The sequence below is a fragment of the Pinus tabuliformis genome, chromosome J (genome assembly GCF_031772625.1).
Source record: "Pinus tabuliformis cultivar Carrire ecotype Pingquan chromosome J, CPIR1, whole genome shotgun sequence".
Classification (NCBI taxonomy): Eukaryota; Viridiplantae; Streptophyta; class Pinopsida; order Pinales; family Pinaceae; genus Pinus; species Pinus tabuliformis.
This window is the reverse complement of record NC_142295.1, coordinates 846,828,623-846,834,260: the sequence shown is the minus strand read 5'-3', so window position 1 is coordinate 846,834,260 and position 5,638 is coordinate 846,828,623.

Sequence of the window (5,638 nt, the reverse complement as noted above, 5' to 3'; positions counted from 1 at the left end):
GACAGAAATTTAAAGGAATTTTAAAACCAGAATATATATATATATATATATATGTGTGAAGTTTTTTATAATTTATTTTTGTTTTTTATTTAGAATGGAGGTGTTGAATGGATGTTTTTAATTTTATATGTTTTAATTATATTTGTTATATAAATGTGTTAATTTATAAATTTATAAACATGAAGGTGTTGATCAGATGTTTTTAATTCTATATATTTTAATTATATTTGTTATATAAACGTGTTAATTTAAAAATATGTATTTAAACATATTCATAGACATTAACTTGTGTTAATTTTTAATTAGATATGGATAAAGTTACATAGGAGGTTTGACTTCTTTTGGGTTTTTCGTGGGCTCTCTCTTGGTTTCAAAAATGGTTTTCATTATCTGTGGATCAAACCCTTCTTCTTCTTATTCCCTAGTGCCAAGTCTGGTGGCTATTGACTTCAATGAGCTTGTAAAAAGTTGTACTAAGTCTTCAAATTAGTATGGGAGTGAATGACAACATGAACCGACATTGCTACACAATCATGATAATAAAAGGTTTTAGTTATGAACGGAGAATAATCGATGTGCCTCTTTTGTGTGTGTCTAGATATTGAGTTTTCAATTATAAGATTTATCACTTTTAAACTTACCTTTATATTAAATATATTATCTTACTTTTTATTATTTAAATTTAACAAATTACCTTTAATAATTCCATAAGGATGATTATTTTATGCTTTACATAAATTTCAAAAAGAAAGTTAACTCTCAAAAGATTAAGTGTGTTAGTCATTTCCTTCATATTATATTAAATACTACACTGATAAATAATGGTCGAAGACAATGCCTTTCGCTATAATGTAAAACACACATGTAAATTGTAATTTTCTTATATATATTTATGTGTTGAACATGATTTATTATTCATCCTTATTTTTTTATTAATTAATTTATATATATATATATATATATATATTATATATTTATATTTATAATATTCTAATAATTATTTAATTTTAAAAAATTTAAACAAAAAAGTTGAAGATATAGTAAATTTTTAAAAATCAATTAAAAATGAGTAGAAAATTCAATCTTATATATATTTTGGTAATCTCCAAATGATTTATTATTCATTCTTATTTTGAATTAGTTAATTTTTTTTTTTTATATTATATATATATATATATTATATATTATTATATAATTTAATATTATTATTTTTAATATATTAATTAATTAATAATTATATATATATATATATAATATATATATAATATATATATATATATATATATATTAATAATTATTTAATTTAAAAAACATTTGAAAATGTGATAAATTTTAAAAATCAATTAGAAACAATGACTTTTTAATGTAATTATGTAATTGTCAAAAACCTACTTATTTTTATCAAAAACAAAGATTAATAAGTTTATAATTTGAATATTATATTATGAATATAGACTTAGGAAGTTTTTTAACGAACTAAATTAAATTAATTGTAATGTGAAAAATTCACAATAATATTTTGAAATAAAAAAATAGCTAAATGAAATAATGTATATTATCTATTTTTATCCATAAAAATACAAATCCTTATGATCTCATGTAATGGAGGAAATCTTAAAATTTTCCTATGGATTGAATCTTAAAATTTCATATGGATATGTTGTCTTGTTTCCTTGTGAATAGATTATCATTATTTTAAATCAATATATCAAAACTCATGTGATAGTTTAAGAAATACAATAAAATATTATTTTAAATTGTATGTTCTTTATTTCGATGTTTAATCATTATTTATATTTTTGAAATTATAATTATATAAAAATGCAATTTTTCAAAATGTAAATTCTATTAATATGATTGAAATAATTCAAATATATGATTATGATATAAATCTTTATTAGTATTAAAAAATCATTATTTTGCTTTATAACAAATATATATAATTTTCTAAATGAGATAATCCTAAATAGGAATACAAATAAATAGGAATACAAATAGAAATACGAATGCAACTTATATTTTGTATGCCACCATATATTATATATGGCAAAAAAAATATGGAATACCCTTCATGAAACGTTATAGAATGTCTAAAATGAGGCAAAAATAATATGTACATACGGTTTCCTTTGGTATAACTAGAAAATCAATATTTCTTCACAATAGTTCTAAATCTTTTATTGGTAAAATAAGTGGTAAATTATATATTGGCCAACCTTAATCTTTCAATATTTCAATTATTATTTTAATTGTGTATTACAAACTTAACACAAATACACTAAATAACCTAAATCTAATACACAATTATTATTTCAAACCAAAGTATCAATTTTCCAATTCAACAATTCTAATTTAATAATTTTATTAACTTTTTTTTTACAGTATTTTAAGCACAATTAAAAATTCTAAATTACAACCCATGTTAAATTTAAAACATCATAGACTAGATAATTGGTCCCTTTATTTCAAACTTGTTCGAACAAATATATTTGGTGGATCGACCAGGGTTCGGTCCCTGCGGGAGTCGTCAGGTTTTACGTTGCGATTCCTTGGCCATATAAATCGAAATAGTTACTCGCTAACCGTTTGTGTTAAAAATACCCACCGCAAATCCATAAATAGAAAAGTTTTCATCATAGATTTACAATGTAATTTAGTTCTCTCACAGCTAGGATATTACTGAAGTCATTAATAACTAAAAAAAATTATAACGTATTTGAAGATTAAAATTGGAACTCTAGAAAAAGTTTTATTTGAAATAGGTGACATATAATGACTAAAATAATTATAACGTATTTAAAAATTAAAATTGGAACTCTAGAAAAGGTTTTATTTGAAAGAGGAGGCATATCTGTTTTTAAGGCAGGTTAATAAAATATTTTTAAATTAAAAAGTATATATTTGTTGGTGAGTTTTTTTGGCTGCTAGGACCATTTTGAATAATTGGTTTTGTTAAAGGCACAATAATTTTTAAAATTCTATATATCAAGTTTTGTTATTTAGAAAACAGTTTTTCGGATTAATCACATTATAAAGATTGGGTTCTCTTATCAAGTTCTGTTATTTAGAAAACAATGTTTCGGATTAATCACATCATAAGGTGGTGGAATAGCTTAGTTAGTTAGAGCATGTGGTTGTTAACCACAAGGTCGGAGGTTCAAGCCCTCCTTCTAGTGCAATTATTATTGATCCAATCCTTATGATGTGATTAATCCGAAAGACTGTTTTCTAAACTATGGATCACAAAAGTCTTAGATCTAAGTTCCGTTCTTGTTCTTGTAAGTTCTTAGTCTCTAGTGTCACAGGATTCATGGTTGGATCTAAAGAAAATACGAGTTGAATTCAAAACATAAGTTCTTAGTCTCTAGTGTCACAGGATTCATGGTTAGATCTAAAGCAAATACGAGTTGAATTCAAAACATGCTTATGATGATTTGGTCGAAATTAAATTGTGGTTGGATCTAAAGAAAATACGAGTTGAATTCAAAACATAAGTTCTTAGTCTCTAGTGTCACAGGGTTCATGGTTGGATCTAAAGAAAATACTAGTTGAATTCAAAACATGCTTACAATGATTTGGTTGAAATTAAATTGTGCATGGTTGGATCTAAAGAAAATACAAGTTGAATTCAAAACATGCTTACAATGATTTGGTCGAAATTAAATTGTGTGTTCCCTCACTCCGTGACTGTTGAGCTCTAAATTATGGATCACAAAAGTCTTAGATCTGAGTTCTAACATGCTTACGATGATTTGGTCGAAATTAAATTGTGCGTTCCCTCACTCCGTGACTGTTGAACTCTAAACTATGGATCACAAAAGTCTTAGATCTAAATTCTATTCTGGGTCCTGTAAGTTCTTAGATCTAAGTTCTATTTTGGCTCTTGTAAATTCTTAGTCTCTAGTATTAGTTTCTAGTGTCACAGTTCATGGTTGGATATAAAGAAAATACTAGTTGATTTGGTCGAAATTAAATTGTGCGTTCCCTCACTCCGTCGTTGTTGAGCTCCTGAAGGCCAACTTAGGTTCTTAACCTCAGGTTGCTTCTCCATTGACTTCACCTCCCCTTCCTAGGAAATGCCTTCAGGTAAGTCCTTTCAAGGCTTTTGCATGGCAAGAGTAAGTGCCACTTCCACCTTCGCTACGGTCTAGGGAAGAGTTATAATGGTTATTATCGAAGAGTTTTATAATGGTTACTATCAATGATAATAATAAATTAATTGCCCACCGAATACGATGTGATGGTGAACGAAGAGTTATAATGATTATTATCGAAGAGTTTTATAATGGTTACTATCAATGATAATAATAAATAATAATAAATTAATTGCTTTAGGCGTTATAAATGTTTGTCCTTTTCCTTCGATCCTTCGTATCATTCTATGGTATTCCTCAACATTTTTAAAATATAATTTGAATAATCCAGGAATCCAAGAAGAAAAGGGTACCTCGTACGTGTATAGACTTATATCACTTGCACTAGAATCCATTTGGACTTTATTGCGATTACGTACACAAATCTTTTATTACCTCGTCAATGATTCCATTAAAGATTCAATTAAAAAGACATATATTCATGCTGCCTTTTTATAATGAAAAAATTAAAAAAAAAATTAAAAAAGGGTACCTCGTACGTGTATAGACTTATATCACTTGCACTAGAATCCATTTGGACTTTATTGCGATTACGTACACAAATCTTTTATTACCTCGTCAATTAAAAAGACATATATTAAAAATAAATATATTCATGCTGCCTTTTTATAATGAAAAAAATAAAAAATGATGATGATGATGATGATGATGGTTAACGTCCATTGAGACCAAATTGGTCTATCGGACCTATAATTTTCTTTTTTAGTTTCTAATTGTCTAGCTCCTCGTCTTTCTTGGCGAGATTGGTGTTGTAGCTCTTTTTTTGTTCTCTACGGTCCTCCAATTTTCTTTATCTTGCATTTCCTTCATCTCTTCTAATTCTTGGGACATTGGTGTCGTAGCTTTGCTATCTAATGTGTTCGTCCTTTTGAAGATAGTTGGAGAAGAAGTTTGGTCTAGGAGATCTACTTTGCTGTTAAATGAAGATTTATTTTGTGTAGTATTCGAACCCTCATAACTGCTTGAGGGGTTGTCGAGTTTACTCTTTTGTTGTTGGGCGGGGCTTTCCCCCTGCTTGTCTTGAGAGTTGTTTCTTTCTTGCCCAATTTCTTGTGATTCAGAGTTTTCTTGAGAGTATTCTTCTTTGATGACAGTGTAGTGTTCCTTTTGTGCTCCTTCCCACCATGTAGATCTGTGGTGATTTTTTCTAGCAGAATTTTTCTCGGAGGCTTTTGGGCAATTTTTGGCTAGGTGGTCCGTCTCAAAGCAAGATTGACATCTGAAGAGGACACTTTCATAATCGAGTTTCTGGTTCCACACATAGTCTTTACTTGTTAGGTGTATTTCAGCTGGGAATCCGACGCTGAAGTCCATTTCCACACAGATGTGTGCATAGGTGGTTCTCGCATATTCCTCTATTTCTGGGCACCTGCAGTAAAATTTCCCAATTATATTTCCAATGGCTTCTAGCGAAGAGAAATCCCAGAGATGCAAGGGTAGGTTTGGCAATCTTACCCAAACTGTTGCTGAGGTTATGACTGTTG